Here is a 27,594-nt window from a genome sequence, read left to right on the forward strand (position 1 = left end):
TTTTCCTTCCTTGTTATCTATACCAGACCAGTCCAGACTAATGGGATGTAGCAAAGCAGTTTCCCAAAGAGTGGGGGAGAAAAGAAGAATGCAGAAGGTTGAAAAATCAACAAAGCTATACACACAGCAAAAAAGGATTTGAATATATGAACCACCAGGCTACCAAAATGGAACAGAGTTAGACATTAGAAAAGGAACTGACGTTGTAGGACATAAAACAAACGTCCTGAGCAAAAGAAAAACTACGTAGCCTGAGAGCTGCAAAAGAAGCAGCAAAGATACTCATGCCAAAGGACCCCCCTTGGAAGGGAGGCATCAGTCGTATCTGAGCAACAAGGTGTTAATATGTGTCACAACTTGAGACCCATCCACTGGAATAGTGGTGGGCTGAGTTCTTTAGCCTAAGCTGCTGAAAAGCACTGACTAGGCCTGAAAATCTGATGATGGCCTTGTAGCTGAGTGCCTGCGGAAGCAAGACCGCTTGGCAAGCCTTATTAGGATCTAGTGTGACATTCAAATACAGTGTAAGGGCCAAGATGGAGGAATTAATGGCAACAATAGTAAGAAGTTTGGTTCATAAGATGGAGTCTGCTTTTGTAAAGATGGCATCCTGGTTCATGAGATAGGAATACTAATCTCTGTATATTAGGAAAGATGTTTACAACTCAGGAAATGAGTTATGAAGAAATAGGTGAAAGGTGGGAGAAGATGGGCACCTGATCTGCGGTTAAGCAAACTGTCAGAAAGTATGATTCACAGATGAAAAAAAAATGTGTCCCCATTGAATTGAATGGACAGCAGATGGTTTATAAGGTCTGCAAATCTAGGCGGAGTTTGGAATTTTCCCCAACTCTACCCAGAGGGCAGAACTACGGTCGGTCCACCTGAGAATCTGACTGATGAGTGTGCCAGATTGAAGTTCCAATTGGTGAGAATAAAGATTATTTCTAACACTTACTCTCTTAGTCTGTGATTCCTTGACTGCCTGTTTCTCTGAACACCCCTACCCAAATAGTGTTCACCTAAGTGTTAAGGCACCTGCTCTTTAGGGCATTATGTGGGAGAATAGATGCCCCAAGATACACTTAGACACAAGGAGTCAGAAAGCCGAGGTCCTGGGTAATAGACTTAAAATGAGCCTTCTGAAACCCACTCTTCATCTCCGTGGGCATGGGTCCCCTGGAGGTCTAGAGAGGGGTAATTAAAACAAAGGAGAAGAACTGTCTCTCCTAGACCATGATCCACTTCTCTGAACCCTGTCAGGACAAAGGCTAACTCCCAAACCTGCCGGTCTGCCTTTACAAGATGGTCGGAGGAAGTGACCAGAAGAAAAAAAAAATAGAGACAGAGCTGCTGTCTTTTTGTTTTTATCAAAGGTACAAGGTCACAAAAGCAGTTCTCAGTGAAGCAAGTGAAACAAACCATTAGCAAGTTAAAAAAGAAAATCCCTCTCCAGTATTTTTTCTAACTTCATTCCAAAGCAAACAGTAATAAATAACGTGACAAGCCGTTAAATAACAAGTACTAGGAGTACGCAACCCCAAACAGTGTGCCACACTTCATAGAAGAAAGGAAGCAAGGCCCAGGAACCACCCAGACCCACGCCTAGTGAGAGAATCAAACTCCACAGAACAAGAAGAGACTCCAGAGAACCAACTAAGTGGAGCACTAGTCTCTCCAGGAGAACCATGAAGGAAAGGGCAGCAGCATACCAAGGTACAGCCATAGAAAGAGAGTACTCCTAAACCAGCTCGCTCTGGACTTAGGGATGAAAACAGCCAAGAGAACAAAAGGAGACAAAAAGAAAGAGTCAAGAGTCACACTGCGGAGAAAAGACCCCCAAGGTGCCAAGAAGACTCAAAAGGAACAGAGACGAATTCATACTCCAGCAATGGAGAAGCTTCTCGCCAGCCACCAAGAGGCTACGGCAAGAAAAGATGCCACAGGAATGGCAGCTAACAGGAGACAAGGCAGCCTTGACTAGCAATATAACTGCGGTAAGCCACAGCTGCCGAGAAGTTACTATATCCAACCCGCAGAAAAGAGCTGGGGTTGACTGACAAGGTGAAACAGTGCCCAACAGCCAAAGGAAAATATGCTCCACAGTCAGAGACTGAACTGTGCTCAAGGGACAGAAACAAAGCTGAGCTCATCAGGCAAAGTAGGATCCATGCCCAATGAGAACAAACGGATTTGCACTCAAGGCACACAACCTGAGCCACGCACCAAGGGCAGAGAAAGAGTTGCACACCTCTGGCAAAGATAGAAATGCACTGACCAAGCAGAGAAGAAGCTGAGAGTAACAGACAGAGGATGAGCAATGCCCCACTGAAAGAGCTGGATGTTAGAGGTACCTGCAGAATTGAAGCTGCGGTAGCGATGGAACCGTATATAAAACGCAGACAAGGAGCTGCGCTCCAGACACCGGCAAGGAGCTTCCTACGCAGACATGAAGATGTGCAGCACCTGCAGTCACATAGCAGTGCTCAACATACCGCCCTGGAACTGCGCCCAATCTGCAGGAAAGAGTTATGCTAAACACACAGAGATGGAGCTACACTCAACAGGGGGTGCAGCTGCGCACTGCACACAGACAGGGAGCTGCGTTCCATACGCAGAGAGGGCTGCATGCCACACACAGACAAGGAGCTGCGTTCCACAGGCAGACAAAGAGCCGTGTTCTACATGCAAACACAGGACTGCGCCCCACATTGAGACCTGAAGAAAGAACTGGGCATGGAGCGATGAGAGCTGGGCTCAACATAGAGCGATGGAGCTGGGCTCAACAAGCAAAATGCACAGATGGAGCCCCAGGGAACAGCCAGAGAAGAAGGTGCTGCCAGGAGGCCAACAAGAAAAGAGCACAATTTGTGGAAATGCAGACCTGGAACTGCATTCTCCTGGCCCAGAGGGACTAAAACTACAAGAAGAGAAGGAACCTATGCCCCAAGAGACACTCTCAGCCCCCAAAGTGGTCTCTGAGCCACAATGACCACCCTCCTGGGTAACAGACGGAGCAGCAGTGAACAGAGAGAACTCTCGCCAAGAGGGAGGTAAGCACCACAGGTCTGGAATCCTCAGACCATAGGGAGCAAAATGCAGCCATAAGGCAGTGAGCAAGAAACAACTCTCGCGAGGCCAGGAACAACGAGGAAGCTGGCCACTAACACCAAACCGAGTTAAAACCAGCTAAGGGAGAGTCAAACTCCAGACTCTGAACACAGCCACTTCCCTGCAGAAAAGTAGAGAAAAGCGCAGAGCTAAGAGGTGATAATCCAGATGCACAGCAATAGATCTGCTCAGCAGGAAAGAACTGCGCCCCTTACACAAAAAGGAAGAAGTGTCAAATGTGCAAGGAGAGAGGCACCTGAAAATAGAACAGGCAAAATCCGCCTGTGACAGGCTAAAATTCCCGCCTGAAAGTAAGGGAAAGCAAGGAACAGCTGTGGCAAACTAGTCCTAAAAAGGCACATTCCCAAAAAGAGACACTGAACTGAGTCCAAGCAAAAGACTAGCAAGAATGGCGCTCCCGAGGATACTCAGAAGAGGGAAATGAGCTAGCAGTTGCATACCAAGAACAATTCGGACCCCCGCCACTGCAGACAAACCAGAGCAGACAGGAGGGATCCACGGGGACGAGAGAACCAGAACCTCCCAAAGGAAGGAAAAACTGCTGCCAAAACAAGAATCAAAGCAACTGGTACCAGCTCGGAAGGATCCAAGATCGGAATCAGATGCCAGCCAGCCAAGTTCAAAGAAACTTCGCAAGCAGCCTGTTTCTGTCCTAATTAGATTGTAAGGTCTGTCGAGCAGGGACTGTCTCTTCATGTTCAAGTGTACAGCGCTCCAGAAATAAGTAGAAGTAGAAGCAACCCCTACAATACATTGCCAAAGGCGGGAAAATAAATCAGGTAACAGGCAAGAGGAAGAAGGAAAAACAAAGTTTCTTCTTTTTTTTTTTTTTTTTAAACAACCTCTTTCACTAGTGACAGGAATAAATAAAGGTTTACCTCAGAGGCAGAAAAGGAGGGAACAACAAAGTTTCCTTTTTTTTTTTTTTTTTTTTAAACAACCTTCTTCACTAGTGACAGGAAAAAATAAAGGCTTACCTCAGAGGCAGAAATTCAGATATACCTACCACCACAGAACAGAAGAACCCCACAGGGGAGACAAGTTACTCCATGCCACAATCTACCATCACCCTGTTATAAAGACAGCCAGGGGAGGTAGGGGAGGGGAGGGAACCAGGGTCACTGGATATCACCCTAGCTGGCAGGTGAGGAACTCAGGACCACTATCATCTAAAAATAGTCCCAACACGGCTACCAGCGCACCCCTGGTTCCACTGTCACCAGAAGAATCTGGGACAGGCGCTAGCAGCCAGCAAATCCAGAGCAGCTGCACGATCCGTCCACCATCCGCTAGGAGACAGAGAAAATACTGAACATTCCAGGCTGCACGATACCCGTAAGGGGAGGTTCACGTGGAACTATTTTCTCTGTCTCCTTCCACTGGTAGATGGACACAACCCATTAGTCTGGACTGGTGTGGTATAGATGACAAAGAAAGATACAACTCTCTCTTGCAGTTCACTCAAGGATTTCCCTACCTATTGTCTGCAAAGCCGTTTAGGATTTCTTCTGAAGAGCCTACACACTACTACTACTTATTTCTAAAGCGCTACTAGACGTACGCAGCGCTATACACTTGAACATGAAGAGACAGTCCCTGCTCCACAGAGCTTACAATCTAATTAGGACAGACAAACAGGACAAACAAGAGATAAGGGAATATTAAAGTGAGGATGATAAAATAAGGGTTAGGAGTTAAAAGCAGCATCAAAAAGGTGGACTTGAGTTATTATGCAGAGTTGTTATTCTCTTAGAACGGTTCCCACTGATCTCAAGATACCGAACTTTGCTTGCAGCCAACCAGAAACGATCCTTTAATGATATACATGCATCGCCTTGTGGCACACACATTCCATGCAGCCTAGTACACCATCCACAGTATCTGCAGAATGACTAAGAGGTTAGGGCTCTTCAGTTGGAGTTGAGGAGGAATATGATACAGGTCTTCTAAATCCTGAGTGGAATACAGTGGGTGGATCTGAATCAATTGTTTACTCTTTCAAAAAGGGTACAAAGACGAAAGGACACTCCATGAAGTTACAAGGTAAACTTTTCTTCTTTTCATTTTTATTTTCAATGAATAGTTAAGTTCTAGAACTCATTGCCACAGGACGTGGTAACAACGGTTAGTGAGTCTGGGTTTAAACAAGTTCCTGGATAAAAAGTCCATAAACTGCAGACATGGAGAAAAACGCTACTTATCCCTGGGGTCAGTAGTATGGAATCTCGCTAGTCTTTGTGACCTGGACTGGCCACTGCTGGAAGCAGGATACAGGGCTAGATGAACCACTGGCTATTCTTATATTCTGAGTGGAACTAGCTAAGCATAAGAAAGTGGAGGAGGAGGAGGAAGAAAAGATATCTTAAAATTATTTTGTTTATATTTATTTGGATTTTGCTCACACCTTTTTCAGTAGTAGCTCAAGGTGAGTTACAGTCAGGTACACTGGGTAACTTCCAAATGCATTATCTTAACAGTGCTGCTAGTACCTGTTGCTTTAAAAATGTATGGCGTCAGCAGAGATATGTTAAATGCATATCTCCACATACAAGTGTCTGCACTAAAATACAGTTATCAAATCCTTTTCACCAATATTAGTTTACCAATTAAATCCGGTTTACTAAAGAGACCTAATGTTCCAAGTGCTGATTACAGCATAATGAATGTTACAGTGAAGGACTCAGTACCTGGCTAAGCCACACAGTCTGGATTACTATTTAATGAGTTTAGGGACCTATCACCATGGACATCTTTGAAAACACTTAGCCTATCAACAGCTGTCAAAAGTGATGCACAAAAAAGGTACCATATATATATATATGTTCTGTCCTCCGACAGCCTCGCACTAGTTTATAACGTGATCCTAAAATGTGTGTAATGCCTTTACTGTTATTCTCAGTCCCAAGGACTATCATTGCTGCAGTTTCCCACTGGAAAAACACATGAGCAATGCACTGTGAGTAATGTAGTTCACAGGCAGTGCAACCACACTTGTTTGGCTGTGTAAGAACTGCTATCACTGGTTGTGAGGCTGCTCAGACCTTCTCTCTCTCTGCCATGCTTGGCTCTTTTGTCTTCCTGTTCAGTCTTACTATCTGTCCTCAGAGGTCAGCCAGGTATGACCTTTCCCTCCTATCTCTAGGACTACCCCTTGCTATCCGATGGCAGGCTCTGTCCCCATTGGTCTCTATCTGCTCCTCCCTGTGTGAAGCCCCACCACTTCTTTGTCCTTTCAGCCACGTGGGGCTTCTTCCTCCATTATAGCCAGGGACATAGAGCCAACACCATCTCGCTCCAGACAGCTCTGTCCTGCTGAAACTCCCTGTAACGAACCTGGATTTTTTACCCTGTGAATATCTTCTTCCAAATGAGATATCGCACATTCCAGTCACCCAGCTTGGGACTATTTCTACCTGTTCAACTACCTTCCCCTCCCCCTGCAATACAACTACCTCTCTTCAGATCTCCACCTCCCACAGCCTCCAGATTAAGAAGTCTCTGTATCCTGAACATCTATCTGTGAGTAAATTATCTGTGATTTATTCAATAAAAGAGACTTCATAAAATAATAGAGACTTCAGGTGATTGCTGTGCCAGGGTTATGCTCCATGATATTGGGGCTTCTAATTACCAAGCTCCAAGAGTCATGCCAATATATATTAATATTATATATATATCCCTGCTGTTTAGTGATATTTTTAATATTTCAAGCTAAAGCCATACTAATAACTAAACCATAATACCTTATACAGTGCTCTAAATATCAATAAATGTGAAACACCGATGTCATACTTGGGTGTCATGGTGCAAAAGTGAAACATTTTTTTAACAGCTTAACAGGTAAGGCTAAAGACAACACTGCAAATAAGAGATTCTACCTGCAATTTCATCACTGTCAAAAAAACAAACTAGAAAGTTTCACTTTCCTTTTGACCTACCTCATGGGTGTATATATGTGCACTCCAAGCAGCATGGTAACTCATACGTTTAGGGGCTCATTTTCAAAAGAGAAAACGCCTAAAAAAAAATGTCATAAAATGGCATGTGGACGGTTTTCTCTGAAAAAAAAAAAGTCCAAATTGCAATTTTCAAAACTCGGATTGGAGACGCTTTTCTCTGTATTTGCATCCAAATCACAAGGGGGCGTGTTGGAGGTGGGATCTGTGCATTTACAAAACTTGGGAGGGTTTTTTTTTTTTTTGCCATAATGGAACAAAGTTAGATGTTTTCTTCTTGACCTGTTTCAATCAGGCCTAAGTCACAAAAAGACTGGAGGGATTAAGGCATGACCCCCCCCTTACTTCCCCAGTGCTCACTGACCCCCCCCTTCCACCCACCAAAGATGTGAAAGAAACAGTCCATACCAGCCTCTATGACAGCATCAGATGTTATGGTCAGTCTTAACAGTAAACCAGCCCCTGAAGTAGCCTAGTGGTTGATGCAGTGGGCTGTAGAGAAGGGGACCCAGGCCCATATCCCACTCTACTGGTGAATTTGTGATGGAAACCGTGAGCCCTCCAAAACCCATCAAAAACCTACTGTATCTACATATAGGTGACACCTGCAGGCATAAGGGGGGTAACAGTGAGATGAGTTTCTGGGACCTTGTATATGAAGTCCACTGCAGTGCTCTCTAGGGTGCCCCACTGCTCTGCTGGAATGTCTGTGTAGCCAGTCTACTACAAATTCTGTCCCCCCTCCCCCCACCGAGGCTTCTTTTTGTGCATTTTTCGCTTGGACTTTTTTTTTCTGAAAATGGTCCTAGATGCACTGTGCAGAAAAACAGATAGCAAATGGCCATTTTCAAAACAAAATTTGGATGCTTCTCTGCTTTGAAAATGGCCATGTTCGCTACTGGATTTTTGGACTTTTCCACAAAACACCCAAAATCAGATTTGGACATCATACCAAAAATGCATATCCACGCTTCTAATTACTGCATCTAGTGATCACCTTATAAACACCTAGGAAAAAAATCCTTGCTTTGTCTCACTGCCAAAATTCTGCACCATATACCAACGTCTCTGCATATTTGAAATAAATCAACCTTAAGTACACAACATATCCAAGCTACACCAACACCTATCAATGACAAATACCCTGTCTAATCTTCTCTGTTAATCATAAGCCTAATAGGTGGATCAATCCCCCTATGAGCACTCAGTTTTGAATTTTGAACAGGACATGCACAAACATAAAAGACCCTACATATCTCAGAAAAACTAAATAAAACCCTTTAATACAGGATTTTTAGGCCCTGTCCAGAAACACACACACTATTTTTTTTGCAACATACATGCCCCTCATTATTCCTTTTCTAACATGCAGTCACATGATGTGGAGGCATAGCCTAATAGCTATCACTGCAAACATGGTGAAGTGGGTTCAATTCCTACCATGGCACCTTGTGATCCTGGGTAAATCACTTCCGGACTCACTTCCGTAGTCCGGACCTTACGCTGCTGTTGCCATGAATTGATGGTCTGGGGATTTGAAGACAAAATTGAACCAACCAAGCAATTAATATTTGGTTATAGAAATGGAGTTTGTTTATTCTGTACTGAAATTGTTGTATGAAGTATCTGTTAATTTTGTAGGTCTTTTTTTTTTTTTTTTTAAATAAAAATACTTAAATATAAAACACTTTGATTGTACCACAGAAAGGCAGTGTATCAAATCCATGACCCATTACCCTTCACTCCCCTGACACCACCAAAATCCAAAACTCAATAAAGAAAGTACACAGAGCTCAAACCAAGGGCAAGGTCAAAAACACTCGCCTACCCTTCAGATCACTACACTGCCCGGTTTGAATATTCTTTAATTTACTGACACGGCCCACAGCATTCAATGGATGAAATGGAAAATATAAAACAGGAATTGAAATCCTTCAACTTGTGGCATAAAGACACTGAAAAGAATGGTACACAAGCGTTAAGAAAAGTTCACATGTATACAGAAATCCAACAAAACTAAAATTAACCTTTGCACATATCAGCAGAAGTGCACATCAAGGATGAACAAACCTTTCACAAACACACGCATGACTGTGTCACTAGACTGGACTTTCATTCTCTGCTCCACCTCTCCTACAGATCCCTGACAGATCAAAACTGAAAACGACAAGCTAATAAAAGAGTAGGGGGAATACTGAGAGTAATGCTCATCTGTCTCACACAGAAGAACCATCCATAGCATTCAACAGTCCATGGCCTGAAACTAAGAATACAGACAAGGTATAGTAACAAATTTACAACACACACACAAACAGATACATACATACATATACCATCTCACAACTAAGCCAGCTAGCTACAGATACCATCGCATCAAAACACAATATCATAACTACTTTCTAGGACTCAGCTGAGAGACTGACTCAAGGCAGGACTGCTGCTTGATTTTACCCTTCCCCTCTCAATTTCACACCACAGAAACTCCTCTAGACAAGGCAGAGTATGTCAATTCTTTGTGAAGTGTTGAATCAAGACAGAAAGCCTTCAGCGTGAGCCAAAAACTAAAACTGGGCTTTCCAGAGCCCAAACACCTAACTACCCAGGGCACTACTGCATTCTTCATTGCCTACAAACCGGTGCAGAAATGGCATTAACAGCCCACTGTCACCTACAAACACAAGACTCACGTCACACTTTCCTTACATTGCACTGCCCCAAAGCCAAAACACAGTACCGTATTTTTTGGACTATAAGACGCACTTTTTTCCTCCCAAATTTGGGAGGAAAATGGGGGGTGCGTCTTATAGTCCGAATGTAGCCTCCCTCCCCGTTACAGGCATCTCCCTCCGTTACATCCACCCCTTGTGGGCGGGACCAGAGAGCTGAGAGAGAAGGCTGGCTGAGTGAAGAGCGACGTGCACGCTGAAGTGCTGCTGCTACCGCGAGTCACACCGACGAGGTGAGGAGTTTTAAAATTCCAACGGAGGGAGGGAGATGCCTGTAACGGAGGGAGGGAGTGCGTGCGTGCCTGTAACAGAGGGAGTGCGTGCCTGTAACAGAGGGAGGGTGCCTGGAACAGGGAGGGGGGCCTGTAACTATTTTTCGGAATATAGACACTTTTTTTTTCCTCCAAATTTGGGAGGAAAACCTAGGTGTGTCTTATGGTCCGGTGCGTCTTATAGTCCGAAAAATACGGTAACTGTTGAGAATGCAAATATGAGAAAAGTCCAAAAAACATTTCTTTGAATAATTCCCCATAATGTAAATTTTTGACCAAAACTAAAGACAGTACTGTGTTCTGGATTAACATATCTCCCACTTATCAAGAGATAGTATGTTTCGGACTTTTGCTACAGGATTCAAAACGCATCCAAATGTTAAATGGCTTCCATATTAAGAAAGAAACAGTAACTGCAGGACATCTGGGGAGTTAGTTTAGTTTTGACAAATATTTGAGTTACTGTGTTCTGGGTTTTGAGGGCAGTATACACGAGTAGTCGTCTAATGGTTAGAGCATCCAACAGCACCTCCTTGAGAACTTGGGGTAAGTCACTTAACTCTCCACTGCCCAGGCAGAACCTTAGAGGCCCTGTTACCAAACGGCAGTAGGACTACCGCGTGGCAAAACATTAATACCACCAGGCGGTAGTTCTGAGTTTGCCACACACCATTTCCCACGCTAGAAAATACATTTTTATTTTCTAGCACGGGGTCGGGGAGTAGGTGTTCCCGGCAACTAATCAGGCAGTGTGGGTAGACTGCGGTGCACTGCCTGATTACCACACGAGTAGCATACAAGCCCTTACCGCTTACTAAATAGGAGGCTGCAGCAAGTTTGGCAAGAGAAAATGTAAGCAGTAGTTCTTTAGCAAATGAACACAGCGAAGGAGACAAGAAGGATGATGATTCAAAAAAAAACTTCTAACGGACTCAGAGTTCACATCAAAAGTTTATTACTAAAAGCTGGACTCGACATGAATCGTGTTTCGGCCACTCAGGCCTGCCTCAGGAATCCCTGTAATATGTATTTATGGCGATTTCTGGTAACACTATATTTTTGTTTTATGCCGATACACAATTTTGTGTATCAGCCTAAAACAAAAATGAAGTTACAAACTGGATCCAAAAGCACCATTGTCAAACTCCGACGAGAACCAAATAACTGTCCAGTAGTTCTTTCCCGTGCAGAGTATTTTTTCTAAGCGTTATGCTCAAATATGTTTTTTTCTTGTTTTAGAAATATTAAGCCCCATTTTGCTTAGGCTATGAGGCATATTTTCAAAGCACTTTGGGAGGCTAAGTTTCATAGGTTTCTATGGAACTTTGGGAGGCTAAGTGCTTTGAAAATGAGCCTCTATGTAGCTCAGAATATGATACATTCAAGTTGAGATGTTCAAAATTTACTATTTTTGTTTTTTTTGTAAAATACATACAAGGACATGGTAGAGTACAAACATAGCCCCCTAATTCTGTAAAGATCACTAAAAATTGCATGTGTAAATTTGGGCACATGCCCTATTTGTGCACACAAGCTAATTAGCACCGGCAGTCACTGGCACTAATTAAAATTGAACTTAAAAAAAAATACAGATCCAAAATGGCGCCATGGGGTTAGACATACCTGCGGTTGCTGCTCTAGGCTCCAGAAACCACCAATTCAGAGCATCTCCTGGCCTGTGTAGAGATGGGCAAGTGGAGTGGGAAGGTGAGGGAGTTTCCCTCAACTCCCGATGCTGTCCCACCAATGAAGCAGACGTTGGACCGGTCTGGAGTACCTGCGGGTCCCTCAATGACCACAACCCCCTCTGCCGGAGCCACCATGTTAGCAACAGTCAGCAGCACTAATAGGACTCCTCTGAGCCCTGTCAAGCAGACGGCTCCCCTGCCGGGTGGAAGACCTTCAGGCATTCCTGCACCCATGTGGTGGAAGAACTAGGTGTGCAGAGAAGGAGTGTGACTGTTACGGTTGAGACTGCGGAATCTGGTTGAGATTCAATGGTTCAGTCAACTTTAAAATTTTTATCTTCAGAAATTGAGAGTACTCTCTCCCAGGTGAAAAGTCTAGCCACTCCTGTTATGCCATCTCGAGTGTTTGTTAAACCAGCCATAGCGACATTGGAGCCACTTTTGGACATTGCTTATAATATGCATTCTTCTCTGCAGCGTTTAATGATGGAAAATTCTAAAGATATTAAGGTTACTTCTGAATCAGTTCTGACCCAAGCTCAGATATCTGCCCAGCAGTTCTCTAAATTAGAATCCTTATAATTAAAAGTCCAGGCTTTGGAGAACTTGGGAGTATTCTCAGTTAAGAATAAGAACTTTTTACATTGTCGTTTGGAATACCTGGAGAACCAGGTTAGGAGACATAATCTGGGATTCCTCAATTTCCCTAAGGCTCCTTCGATTTCCCGGGTGGACACGGTCAAGAAATATTTGAGGTCCTGGAGATGGCTAGTGATTCATTGCCCCTATTACACGAGCTAAGTATATTCTGGGCTCTGGAAGATCTTCCAAATATTCACCCGAAACAGCTGGACAATTTTCTTGCTGCTAAGGAAGAATTGAATGTTACAGCATAATCCTGAGTGCATGCTACTAGGGGCAAGCTTAGAATAGTATTCGAGGGATACAACTGCCTGTTTATTCTGATGTTCATTTCTGATACCTTGGATTTCTGTTTCTTTACTAGTGGACGTAAGATTGTTAGATTATTTCCTTTATCTCACAATGTTGGAGATATGCAATTTGAAATCGAATACAGATAAAATTTAAAAAATTGAGTATGTGAAATTTAGGTACGGGATCCATGCCTAAATTTTATATGTGATCTGAAAAAAGGGGACATGGGTGGAATGGGAGTATTCCTAAAATTAATGCACATTGTTATAGAAAACGGGGATATGCGCCTAATATAGGCACATGCATTTGCACATTTCAATTACTGCAAATGGTCGTACCTAAAGTTAGGCACGGTTCCAGGGTGTAAGCGCTATTTTATAAACCAAACCTAGGCGTGGCTTGTAGAAAAGCGCTTTATTTATTTACTAGTAAAACATGCCCGTTTCTTGCGGCAATGAAACGGGCGCTAGCACGGTTTCCTTCCGGACCTCCCCCCCACCTCCCTCCCTACTCACCCCGTCTGCGTTCCTCCGCCATTGTTGCTGACCTCGGCTCACCACCTTTAATTTGCTGACGTTGCTCCGCCCTCGACGTCATCACGTTTGACGCGAGGGCGGGGGCCCTAACACTGTGTTTTCGGTGGCTTCACCACCACGAAGGCTTCGAACCGGCAGGAAGTGCCCTGAGGACCTGACAGTGACGTCAGTGTCCTCAGAACGTTGAGGGTGAGTTTTATTATATAGGATTACATTTGTAGCCCACATTTTCCCACATAGCAGTAGGCTCAATGTGGCTTACAGGTTCCGGAGAGGAGAGTACCAACTCCGGGAATATATACTGAGTGGAAAATAGAGTAACAGTAGGTGCAAGGAAGCTGATACGGTTCCAGAAAAGAGAATACAACTCTGGGACGAATATATAGTAACATATAGAGAACAATAATCCCAATGAAGCTGATAAGTCTCCAGGGATGGGACTACAGCTTCTAGTGAGCAATACAGAGTAGGATAAGGATAGAAGTACACTTAATTATAACTGGAGTGATAAAATTCGTACAGCTTGAAGTAATAGGATTATGTGGAAGGGGTATTGTTCATTTCTTAGTTCGACAGATGTGATGCATTGTTCACGAATTAGTTCGGGTCTGCTGGGTAGGCTTTCCGGAAGAGGTGAGTCTTGAAGTCTTTTCGGAATTTTAGATGGGTGTTCACAGTTCTAATGTTTCTAGGTAATGTGTTCCAGAGCTGAGTGCAAATGTAGGAAAAGCTGGATGCATATGTTGATTTGTATTTTAGTCCTTTACAATTTAGGTAATGCAGATTTAGAAACCTTCTTGATTATCTGATGATGTTTCTAGTTGGTGAGTCGATAAGTTCGGTCATGTAGATTGGGGCCAGACCATAGATTATTTTGTGGACCAGAGTGCAAATTTTGAAGGCTATTCGTTCCTTGATTGGTAGCCAGTGCAGTATTTCTCGTAGAGGTTTAGCACTTTTGAATCTTGTCTTTCCGAAAATGAGTCTAGCTGCCGTGTTCTTGTGCGGTCTGGAATTTCTTTAAGCTCTGTTCTTTGCATCCCGCATATACGGCGTTACAGTAGTCAACATGTGATAGTACCATTGTTTGAATTATGTTACGGAAAGTTTCCCTAGGGAAGAATTGCTTGATCCATTTGAGTTTCCACATTGCATGGAACATTTTCTTCGTGGTGGCAGAGGCTTGGCTCTCCAGAGTTAGGTTGGTGTCAATAGTAATTCCAAGGATCTTCAGTTTGTCCGATAATGGGAGAGTATGTTCTGGGGTTTTTATGGATGAAGGGAGGTTTGTTTTGTGGTTAGAAGAGAGAATAAGGCAGCGAGTTTTTTCCTTGTTGAGTCTGAGTTTGAATGCCGATGCGCAGGCATCCATTAAGCTTAAACTAGTCTTTATTGCAACAGTGATTTCTGTTGAATTAGAGTTGAACGGTATGTAAATGGTGACATCATCCGCATACAGAAAAGAAGATTTTGCTTGTATAGGGCATGAGTAAGGGGGATCATCATCAGATTAAACAATATGGGTGAGAGAGGTGAACCCTGGGGTACTCTGCAATCGGTACTCCAGGATGGCGATATTCCATGATGGTGATATGTTTGAGTTTGCTTTTACTTAATAGGATCTTGTGAGTAGGAAACCCTTGATCCATTTGAGTATATTCCCTCCTATGCCTATCTTGTCGAGTATTCTTAATAGTATATAGTGGTCAACCATATCGAATGCACTTGACAAGTCGAATTGCAAGAGGAGTATGTTTTTACCTAATGTGATTTCCTTTTTGAACTTGGCTAGGAGAGTTACCAGGACGGTTTCCGTACAGTGGAGAGATCTGAAGCCCGACTGTGATTCATGAAAGATTGAGAAATTGTCGATGTATTCAGTAAGTTGTTTAGCTACAATGCTTTCCATCAGTTTGGTTGTAAGTGGGATGGATGCCACAGGTCGGTAGTTGGTGATATCGTTAGTTTTCTTTTTGGTGTCTTTTGTTAATGGTGTGAGTAGTATATTACCTTTGTCTTTGGAGAATATGCCATGCTGGAACAAGAAGTTGAGGTGGGAGATAAATTCAGTGATGAATCGAGTGTGTGTGTGTGTGTGTGTGAGGGGGGGGGGGTTCATTAGATAATTGGGGCACAGTGTCCAATTGACAGGAGGCTGTAGAGAGCTTATTGGCTGCTAGTGCTATTGTTTCTTGTGTGATCTGGGCGAAATTTGTCCAAGTTCGGTCGGCTGGGTAGTCTTCTGAGCGTGGGTCTAGCTCATTAAGGAAGGTATCAAGGTTGATGTATTCCTGTAACAAACAAAACAAAGAAGATGACTAGAAAAACGTCAAAAAATAAAATAAAAACAAACCATGGAAAAAATGATAAGAATCTTCAAATTTGTATATAAAAAACAATAAAAAAAATATAAAAAAAAGTGACTCTTTGGTTGTGAGAATTGAAAAACAAACTTTATTAATCAATGAATAGCATGGAGAAAAGGACTAGACACAGCTGTGTTTCGGCCGTACAGGCCTGCGTCAGGAGTCTTCTCACTATATGTTGATTTCTTATATTATCCAAATGGTAGAGGGAATGTATGTATCTCTTTGCTGATGTTATAGCGTAAAACAATACTTGAAACAAAATCAAATCCGAGAAGCATCTCGTCTCTATGAGAACAAACATTCCCTCTACCATTTGGATAATATAAGAAATCAGCATATAGTGAAAAGACTCCTGATGCAGGCCTGTACGGCCGAAACACAGCTGTGTCGAGTCCTTTTCTCCATGCTATTCATTGATTAATAAAGTTTGTTTTTCAATTCTCACAACCAGAGTCACTTTTTTAATATTTGTTTATATACAAATTTGAAGATTCTTATTTTTTCCATGGTTTTATTCTTTTTTTTTTTTTTTACGTTTTTCTAGTCATCTTCTCTGTTTTGTTTGTTGTTGTTTCTTGCAAAGCCTGGTTTCTTCTGTTTTTTTGCGCTGATGTAGTCCTGTGACATATTTTTGCATAGATCAACAATTTTGCCTTTGAAGTAGTTAGCAAGTTCGTCTGCTGTTGGGATTCCTGATTTTGTTGAGGACACTGGTTCTGTGTCTAGTAATTTATCCAGTAGCTTGTATAACCTTTTCATGTCTTTGTAGTCAGAACCTAGTTGTTCATTATAGTAGTACCGTTTGGATTTTTTGATTTCATATTTGTATTTTCTATGTGATTCTTTCCAAGCGTTTAGATTTTGATTTTTTTTTCCTCCAGGCTCGTTCAAGTTGTCTGGTTCTAGATTTTGTTTCACATTTTCGTTGAACCATGGGGTCCTGTTTGGTTTGCGAGTGGTTTCTGTTCGTAAAGGAGCTAATTCATTTAGAACGGTGATACATCTCGTTTCCCAATCTGCAAGATAGTTGATGGAGTCAGATGGAATAGACCAATTGTCGTAAATTGATTGCCAAAATGCAGTTGTGTCTACTTCACCTCTGGTTTGGTAAGATTTTTTTTCATCCGCTTTGAGATGCCCATTCTTCAGCCAATGTACGGTCCTGTCCATTTGTGGTGAATGACTAATGATTTGGTCTGATGCAAATTTATGGGTTAGCAGGTCAAGTGTGTGGCTTTTTCTGTGGGTGGCATTCGGATGTGGCCATTCAAAATCCCATAGTTGGAAGAATTCCTTACAATCTTGGACACCAGTTGAGTCTGGGTCTTCTAAATGAAGGTTTATGTCCCCAATTACTAGTATGTTTGAGTTAGATGTACAAGTGGCCGATATGAAATCCATTAGGATTATATATGCTTCACACCAAGTGCCTAGTGGTCTGTAGAATAGGACGCTTGACACTTATGTTGCAATCTGATTTTCTAGTTGAGGTGTGATTGATTCAGCAGTGGTTTCTAAAGTGAGATGGGATCTGTAGATCATGGCAATGCCTCCGCCTCTTTTACCTATTCTGGTCCAGTGCGTAATGTATCCCGGAGGGCAAAGGTCCAGTATTATGGGATCTTTTTGGTCATGTATCCAGGTTTCGCTGATGAAGAGTAAATCTAAGGTTTCCGATGTGATCCAATCTTTTATAATTTCTGTTTTGTTTACTGTTCATCTGGCATTGATGTAACCTATTTGAATTGTAAGGTATGGACCTTCCGTAATGGTGAAAGTGGGAACTTTCATTAGTTGTCATTTGATGTTGATTTGGATTTATTACAGCTTTTTTGTGTTGGTTGTGCAGTTTGTTTGTGAGATAATGTTTTGCTATTGTAAGTTCTGTTGCCAGTTTGGTTGAGGTTGGTGTGTCTGGTAATCCTGAATCGGCTGTGTAGTATTGGTATGGTGTTATAATCATCGAGAGGTGTGGCTAACAATATTTGGACCAATGTTAAGGAGTAGATTCCTAGGAGTAATTTCATCACGTTCATTCTGGCTCCTTTGTGTAATAGCGAGTGCTTTCAGTTTTGCACTTTCTCAGGGGATCCTATGTGATCTGTTGCGTGTTCAATGACTTCTAAGAATGAACGCGTGGGGGAGAGTGGAGTGTTGTTAGGGGTAATGTTTTTTTATGAAGTGAGGTTAATCTGGACTAAGTTCGTGAAGTAAAGGAGGAGTGCGCGTGTAAAAGTATGAGAATGATGAAGGAAGAGGGTATATGAATTTGTGGGTGTTTATGATATGGTTCCCAGTTATGCTCTGCTTCTTTTTCTCAAGGGTGTATCCAGTCGACTGGTAAATGTGCTGCTTAGTGTGTGAATGTATAAAGGTGAGTGTATGTTGGAGTGTTGATGTGGTTCGAGGACAGTCAATCGTGGGTCTAAGGTCGTAGGCTCCAATTGCAACTTGGCAATCCTGCAAGTGTCAGACCTTCTATTTTCAGGTCTTCCCTTCCGTTTCCTCTATGACCTTGGTAGAGACCTGTCCCATAAGGAGTAAGGATCCTATCCTCTGATTTGGCACTTTTTCCACCCTTTGTAGTATAGTGGTTTCTTTGTCTGGCCTGCTTTCCAATTTGGTTGGGGAGATGTGCTACATTTGAATAGCAGCTAGGGTTCTTGTATCTTTTTCTGCAGCACTTCTGAGGCCTGTCCCACTATGATTTCACTTTGCTACCTTCGTTAGGATAATGGGGGCTCCTCTCCTCTTTCTATATGAAATGCAGACTCAACTTTACTGGAACACTGTAATATTACAGGAGTCTTCAAATAGATTCAAGATATTTCCACATCTGTTGGCTTCATATATACATTGCTTTCTTAACTGGGAGCAGTAAGTTGTCCGTGCCCCGGCACTGTCAGATATATAGTATCTGCTTTATAGAGGCTACTTTCTCCCTGTTCTGAGTGCTGGAAACTGCTCTTCCAATGTACAAAGGAGAAGACAGAGGACTTGGAGCAGGTGAAAAGCTCAGAAGGCAGCACACATTCAAATAACAATACAGTTAGTGATGTCACCCACCAGTATCTGCTTTACAGAGGCTGCTTTCTCCCAGTTCTGAGTGCTGGAAACTGCTCTCCAATGTACAAAGGAGCAGAGGACTTGAAGCAGGTGAAGAGCTCAGAAGGCAGCACACATTCAAACAATATTTTTGGCACCATATATAGAACCTAGTCTATATAATGCAGCACATCCAGTGGGAATAGCCATTTTACAAATATTTCCAAAAAAAGAATAGCATCACTCAAAGTTTTACCTGTACTAGTGCCGACACTGACAAAACTAGACATCTAGGACCAGCAAGTTAAGGGGTTGAGCAAAATAACTTGAGTTAGGAACAGATGTAATTAAATACTTAGAGCTTCTTTTATAAAGCTGATTCCCGCTCGGCAAATGAGAGGAAATCCATAGGCAAATGAGAGGAAGCCCATTCAATTCCTAACTGAGAATCAGCAGCCTGACTTTGTAAAAGAGACCCTGTGTGATTTAAGCTAGTAATTTGAAATATGGAGGAAAAAGGTAAAAGGGCTAGGATTGACTGAGACAGACAGGAGTAGTGGGAGGTAGGATGAGGTAAAAATAAATGCCATGCATTTACTTGAGGAGTGGTTAATTCCTTAAAGGCTAGACTGAAGAAGTGAGTTTTCAATAGGACTTCGGAGTAACAAATAATCGTTGTTGCATTTGATGGTTTTAGGTAAGGAGTGAGTTCCAAATGTTAGTGCCTTGATATGAACAGTTAGCAGTATGGATTGTTTTGTAGGTTACTTTATTACAATTCGGGAAATGTAGGGTAAAATATTCTCTAGATGATTTAGAGGCATTAAGTGAGGATAATTCAGTAAGGTTGTTCATGTATATTGGGGCTGAATCATAGGCAAAACTTTTTTTTTCTATGTAAAAGCAACCATCCAAGCAATATAGGTCATTTTTAGGTTTGTGTGGCGTTTAAACAACTAAATAGTTACACTAACAGTAAAAGCTTTATATATGTAAATAATCTTATAAAGCTATTTACTCGTGTAAAAGTCTCAGCATGCCCAGTTTGGAAGGGGGTGTGCTGTGGATGTGTTTTGGGCGGGCCTTAAAAGTATACCTGTATTTCCAGTTTTATAACAGCAATACATGCATATATTTTTTTTTATATGGATGTCAGGATTTATATCTGCTCATTTGGACTTGCAGTTGGCACCAGTGAGAGGGGGCAACTGTGCTAACCGTTTTAGCATTTAAACCCCTCTCAAAATTCCATAGTTTTACTAGTTTAACATTACATGATGAATTTTACTTTCTATTAATATATTTTGAACATGTTCAAGCTTTTCTAAATGTTATATAAGCCATTTTGAACCAGAGTTCTACTCGGGCTACTGTGGGATATAAATGTCATAAATAAATCAGTGCACAAACATCCATTTTCTCATGTATTTTAGAACAGGCTCTATGCCAGCTGATGTTGTTCTAAAATACTAGCGGAATTTGAGACATCTCAGTTTTGATTTGCTCATCCTTTTCAAGTCGCTGCTCCACCTATTTTTTTCTGTTTATGCTCCAGAGGCCAAAATGAATTTGGGTAAACTGAGCCTTTAGAGTCTAAGCAATTAATTTAGCTGTAACACCTAGGAATAACTACATTTCACTAACTTAACTGTTCAGAATGTTCAGCCCATCCTGCTTATTACAAAATATCATGAAACTACACATTTCAAATTTATATATACGTTTTAACAAAAGTTCCTTCTGGCCATGGCACGTGAAACCCCATTTTGCATAGCATGTTAAATTAAAAATTAGCATGCAAGTTGGGGGACACACAACTTCCTTAGTATTTTATAAACAGCTCTGCCAAATACCTAAGCATTTACCAGCAGAGACAGACAGCAGCCATTTCATATGGTTACACGTGCACAGAAAGAGCATCGCCATTCAGCATCTTCCACATATAGATGCTCTAAGCTTCAGGTCCTTCAAAACACTACTGCTAAGTTTATGTCACCTGAAAAGATTTGATTGTTCTACCCATGCACTAACCTCCCTTCGCTGGCTTCCCATACAGGCCTGTGTTTACTTTAAATTGACCTGTATGGTTTTTAAGCTATTTGATGGCTTTTCTCAAGAATATTTTTTCAAACTGATGTGTAATGAGTGGAGTGGAACGGGTAGATGTGAATCGCTTATTTACTCTTACCAAAAATATTGGAACTAGGGGGCACACAATAAAGCTACAAAGTAGTACATTTAAAACAAATTTAAGAAAATATTTCTTCACTCAACATGAAATTAAACTGTGGAATTCGTTGCCAGAGAATGTGGTAAAAGCAGCTAGCTTAGCGGGGTTCAAAAAAGGTTTGAATAGCTTCCTAAAAGAAAAGCCCATAAGCCAATAGCAAGATGGACTTGAGGAAAATCCACTGCTTGTTTCTAGGATAAGCAGCATAAAATGTATTGTACTGTTTTGGGATCTTGCCAGATTTATGTAACCTGGATTGGCCACTGTTGGAAACAGGATGTTGGGCTTGATGGACCTTTGGTCTGTTCCCAGTATGGCAAAATTTATGTACTTTTCCTTCTGATTGTAGAACCTTGAAGACTAGAAATCTATATCATTTAATCTTTCCATCATTCGCTGCTATTCCATATAATTTTAGAGAGCTCTTCATTATCAGGTTGTTCAGTTTTGGATATTGTTACCATTAGATCTTTGTGCTTCTTCATCATACCTTGCTTTTCATAAACTTACGTATTTTAAAAATGTCTGCTTTAAAGTTATAAAAATGTCTGCTTTAAAGATATGGTATTGTGTATAACTGATCTGGGTATTTGCTTATGATATGCTGTATTATCCAAACATTTTATCTATTAATTTATAATTGCCTCTTACCCACGACATTCTGCACTGTTCATTTTTTAGCCTTGTTACCCATTTTGAACCTCACTGTTTGGGAGTTAGCAGGATATAAGAACCATCATGCCAGCAATTATACATGGAAGTGCTGTCAACCATATATACAGGGGCCCCCTACACACATACTGAGAGGTGGCTCCAATTAAGTAAAAAAAAACTGAAATTTAACATTTGAATTCCAATAAAAAATTAAATAAAATTTAGAGATTGAGATCAATTACCCCCTCCCCTCATCACTTGTTTCAACGCTTGGTCAAAACAAACATTTTAATTAAACTTAATGCCTCAGAGCTGATGCAAAAGCCAACAGGGAATTTGTAGACCAGGAAATATATACCCCTTTAAAATATCTGCATCTCGGTCATCTATACACAAATAGCAGTTTTCTGAAAATAGTACTTCTAACATGAGCTTCTTAATGTTGTTAGTGTTAGTAACTTCTCTATCTAGGTAATAAATCTTAAGCCTTGTTGGAAGAGTATTTGTTAACTATCACTGTCCCTGTAACTCACAACAGTGGAAAAATCTTACGAGAAGCAACAATTCTAAAAATGAATATGATAAGGATCTGGATGACACAGTGTCTTTTGGAGAAGATTACTACAGATTCTGGAGAATTCTGGAAAGTATTATGAACTTACCTTGGTGGAAATGCAACTTAGGAAAAAGACGCTTCCAAAAGTCACCCGAGTTACAGTGTACAATAAAGCAGATCTAATAAGGTGGGAAATTTCTTACAGAATATTAGGATACAAATAGAATAGAGCAAAAAAAAAAAAAAAAAAAAAGGTGTTTCATTATATCTAGTGACCCTAAAATAAAGATACAATATTAGAGTTTGACTTATTCAAAACATTTAGGATTAAAAATTCTATTAAAATGGCGCCAAAGCTTAGATGCATAAAAAAAAAAAGAGCTCTAAGCGCTATTATATAAAACAGCGCTCAAAAAAAAAAGTTAGCTGCTGTTTATAGACTAGTGCTTAGCACTAGGATCTGCGCTCACGAGGGAAATCCCCATGCTTAAATTAGGTGCTGATCCCCCCCATGCCCTTCCCGTGGCCATGCCCCTTTTTCAGATGGGCACAGAAAAATGTAGGTGCTTATCTTTATAGAACAGCGAATATAAAGACGTGCATATAAACTTCAATTATTGCCAATTAACACTGATGATTGTTAGAGCTCAGTTATCGGCACTAATTCACTCATTAAGTAATCAAATTACATGCATAAATTGGGCATGCACAATTTTGAGCACTATATTTAGAATTAGGGGGCTACTGCACAATGATACCACATTTATGAGCCTATACACAAAGGGCTAGATTCTATATATGGTGCCTGAAAATCTGCACTGAAAAAAAAAAATATATATATATATATACGCCTAAAATGTCTGCACAGATTATAGAATGCACTGAGTGAGCGCCCGTCCGCGTAACTAAATTTAGTTGCCGGCAGTTACACCAAGTAAAAAAATCCAGACGCCTAAATTAGGCATGGACCAGGTGTATTCTATAACCAAGCACATAGATTTGAGAAACGCCCATGACCCCCCCTCCACGCCCATGGCCACATCCCATTTTCAACTATGCAACTTAAATTTACATGTATCACATCGTTATAAAATATGCTTAGACAGTTCTGCATGTAAATTCTAATTAATGCCATTTAGTGCCACTAATTGCGCTGAGTGGCTTGTTAAGCTAATTAAGTTGTGTGCAAATCCAGAACATGACCAGATTTGCACATGCACAACTCCAGTCACAATATCTAAAACCCGGGGGAAAATGTCAGCGTAGCTAGGAACAAAGAGGCAGGAAGGCCTCACATGGCCTCACATGCCATGGCCAGAAGGAACTAGTGTCTTGCTGTCAGTTTTGGTTTCAGTATCATACACCACTATTCAAAACATGTGGCTTTTGACAAGGACTCAGACTGAGACATGCAAATAAAAGCACATTCCAGAAATAAAGAGCTTCTCGAAAGTGTACATTCAATGTCCTCTCCAAGTAAGAGGATGACATAGATGCCAGGAAGATCTTAGTGAGTATCAAATGTACTGTAGCAGCAGTGTTAGTACACTTTAAAAGTTAATAAATGAAAAAAAAAAAACAGAAAATAAAAAGGTTACCTTTTCATTAGACTAACTGCCAAAAGATTTTTTTTTCCTGCTCCACCAATGTTGGCTTTCCAAACCCACCCAATCTGAAGCAATAATCAGCAAAAAGCAAGCTCCCCAAAGAAACTCATGAAGAGAACATATCAAGATCCTGTAATATATCAAGCTGCAAACTGTGCCAGCATGTATCTCAAAACCCTACAATTACACACATGGGAAAAACCTTCAACATAAGGGGATCCTACCAAGCTCTCTCTCACTGTTCTAATGAGTTAATGGACAGTGATAAATACCCTTTACAGCAAGACTTAGTAATTTCTCCATCCAGGTAATAAATCCTGACACTAAGGTCATATTAGAAGCATCTGCATGTGGAAACAGCAGCATTTCCATGTGTAGACTGGCTACACATGTAGTATGTATTATTCATTGCAGGAAATGTGAAGAGAGGTGCTATGATGTAGAGAGGGGTCAGATGTTAAAAGGTAAGAACCAATTCACACAGTCATAAGAGCATAATCATTGCCATACTGGGACAGACCAAAGGTCCATCAAGCCCAGTATCCTGTTTCAGCAGTGACCAGTTTAGGTCACAAGTACAAGATTACTTTACTCTCTTGGCAATATACCAAGAGAGTAAAACAGATTTTATGCTACTTATCCTAGAAAAAAAGGTATTGGATTTTCCCAAGTCCATCTTAATAATGGCTTATGGACTTTTAGGAAATTATTCAAACTTTTTTAAAACCCAGCTGTTTTTATGACACTCTCTGACAACGAATTCCAGAGTTTAATTACACATTGAGGGGAAATTCTATATTTGGCACCTTAAAATCAGCGCCGTACAACCACGCAGTTAGCGTGATTCTATACACTACAGCTAAAGTTAGGCGTAGTTTATAGAATACCCTCAAGTGCCATTCTTGAACCTACAACCTGTCCATTCCATGCCCACGCCCCCTTTTTGACTATGTGCATTAGAATTTACATGTACCGCATTATAGAATACGCCTAGAAATGTGTACGTGTAAATTCTAATTAATGTCGCTAATTGGTTATTAAGTACCAATTATCGGAACTGATTGGCTTGCTAATTAAGTTGTACATGCAATTTGGCCATGCAGCCAAATTAGTGCGCACTTCAGGCACCATATACAGAATTTGAGGGTGAATTAATATTTTCTCCAATTTGTTCTAAACTTAATAATTAGTAGCTTAATTGCGTGCCACCTAGTCCTTGTATTTTTGGAAAGAGTAAATTGATTCATGTCCACTCCACTCAGTATTTTATAGACTTCTATCGTATCTCCCCCTCAGCTACCTCTTCTCCAAGGTGAAGAGCCCTAGCCTCTTTAGCCTTTCCTCATAAGAAAGTCAACTTTATCATTTTCGTTACTCTTCTCTAATTCTGCTATATCTTTTTTGAAATTCATGACCAGAAATGCACACAATATTTGATGTGCGGTCGCACCATGAAGCGATTCAAATACATTATAATATTATCAGTTTTGTTCTCCGTTCTTTTCCTAATAATTCCTATCATTCTATTTGCTTTTTCAGCTGCTGCTGAACACTGAACAAAGGTTTTCAACATATCATCAAAGACACTTAGATCCTTTTCCTAGGCAATGACGCCTAATGTGGAACCTCGGCAGCTATAGTTTGGGTTCCTCTTTCCTACATGCATCACTTTGCACTTGCTCACATTAAATGTTATCTGCCATTTGGATGCCCAGTCTTGCAAGATCCTCTTGCAATTTTTTACAATCCTCTTGTGATTTAATAACTCTGACTAAATTTGTCTCACCAGCAAATTTAGTTACCTCACTAGTTATTCCAATCTCTAGATCATTTACAAATATGTTTAAAGATCAGAAAGCACAAAGTAAAGCAAGGTGACAGTGCTGCAGAACAGCACTTTTCAGGACCTGAACACTGTATCAGTGACCTTATGGTCAGAATACTAAGAGTAACAAAGAGAGGGAACTAAGCACAAAACAAAGTCCAAGCAAAAAAACAGCACAAAGGGCCTTTAAAAACGAAAGGGATACAAAACTTAAATTGAAAAACCTTTTAATGATCAAATTTGATTGGAGGAAGACCCAACACGTGCCGTGTTTCGGTGCTACCGCACCTGCGTCAGGGGTCACACCAATGACAGGGAGGCTTATACAGACAAATTCAGAACATCTGTTGAATTTCAAAGTTGTCTATAAATGTATTCCTCCATATATCATGAAATATTGAGCGCACACACCTTACGTTTTGTGTCCCTTTCGTTTTTAAAGGCCCTTTGTGCTGGTTTTTTTTTTGCTCAGAATACTAAGAGGAATTTTTTAAACAATCCAGGAACATAAAAATGTTTTGACATAAGATATTTCATCACCAACATGGTAAGCTTAATAAAAAAAAAAAAAACCCTTAGACTTCATCTTTCAGATTGCAAGACAGTGCATTATAAGTCAGTTCACTCTGCTGACTTTAGATACCAGGGGGCTAAATGGTGGAATTCACTGCCAGTGGCAATCAAGGGTCAGTCTGATTACCTGGTATTTCGTAAATGGCTGAAAACTCCATTGATCAAGTATCTTAGATTACAACTAGCCATCAATGGTCTAGTTGATATTTTGTTTATGGCTTTGCAAACCTTGTCTGTTGCTTATTTACTGTTAGCCACATTGAACTCAGGTATGTTCGGGATGTCTGGGTTTCCATACGATTCTGCAGCTTTGTCACCTTCTGATCACACCTTTTTCTCTGTCCCCCACCCCCATCTTTCCTTTTCAGACTTTCATTGGAATGCTTTTTTGTTTCATTTATATATTTTTTGATGTTCTTATCTTTGGTTCACACTGTCGAGATCTGAGAAAAGAGATTTTGTTCTGTCCACTAAAGGCTAGTAAAAAACTTACTCCAATTAAAAAAAAAAAAGTACCACAGTAAATTTCCTGTCACATAAGATGCCATTATTTAGGAAAAGTGATGTTAGACATTCTGGATTAGATTCTATATATGGTAACAAAACACCACGCATTTAGAGCGACTTACAGAATACACACAGTGCCCATTCCTGCCACTAAATTTAGTCGCAGCAATTTACTCCAAATAAATAATGGTGAAAAAGCACATAAGTAATTTAGATGCAGATTGGGCATATTCTAGAACACTGCACATAAACTTTAGGTACGCCCCTTCTATAGCCATGCCCACTTCTGAGATCCACACTGTCTGATTTACGCAGATTGCTTTATAGAATAAACTTAGAGCCATGTTTACTAAACCGCGCTATCATTTTAAACGTACACTAAAAATGAGCATACGCCAATGCTAGAGACACCCATAGGAATATGCGGGTGTCTCTAACTAGGGAGCTATTCGTCTAAATTCTAATCAGTGCCAACTAGTACCAATAATTGATTGTTAGCATCCAATTATCGGTGCTAATTGGCGTAACCCAATTAAGTTTCATACACAAATCGACTGCGCGTGCTAATTTGTCCGTTAACTCTAGTCGCTATATATAGAATCTGGGAGTCTCATTTTTTAACCAAATTTTTAAAATCAGAGAAAAAGCATGATCACCCCAACCTGCTGCGTTTCTGGAATGGAATTGCTACTGAATTAACACCCCATGTCCCATGCTGGTGTCTCAGCATAAGTACATACTGTAAGCTTTGCCATACTGGAACAGATTGAAGGTCCATCAAGCCCAGTGGATTTCCCCCATCCATTTTAATAATGGCTTATGGATTTTTCTTTTAGGAAGCTATCCAAAGCTTTTTTAAACCCCACTAAGCTAACTGCTTATACTACATTCTCTGGCAATGAATTCCAGAGTTCAATTACACATTGAGTGAAGGAATATTTTCTCCGATTTGTTTTAAATTTACTACTTTGTAGTTTCATTG

General features: G+C 40.9%; 1 protein-coding gene across 1 annotated transcript in view; it reads right to left on the reverse strand.

The window, feature by feature from the left end:
• The window catches only part of EZR (ezrin), a 178,147-nt gene that overhangs the window by 142,964 nt on the left and 7,589 nt on the right, over window positions 1–27,594 (reverse strand). The window lies entirely within an intron of this gene.

Source organism: Microcaecilia unicolor, chromosome 3 (assembly GCF_901765095.1).
Source record: "Microcaecilia unicolor chromosome 3, aMicUni1.1, whole genome shotgun sequence".
Classification (NCBI taxonomy): Eukaryota; Metazoa; Chordata; class Amphibia; order Gymnophiona; family Siphonopidae; genus Microcaecilia; species Microcaecilia unicolor.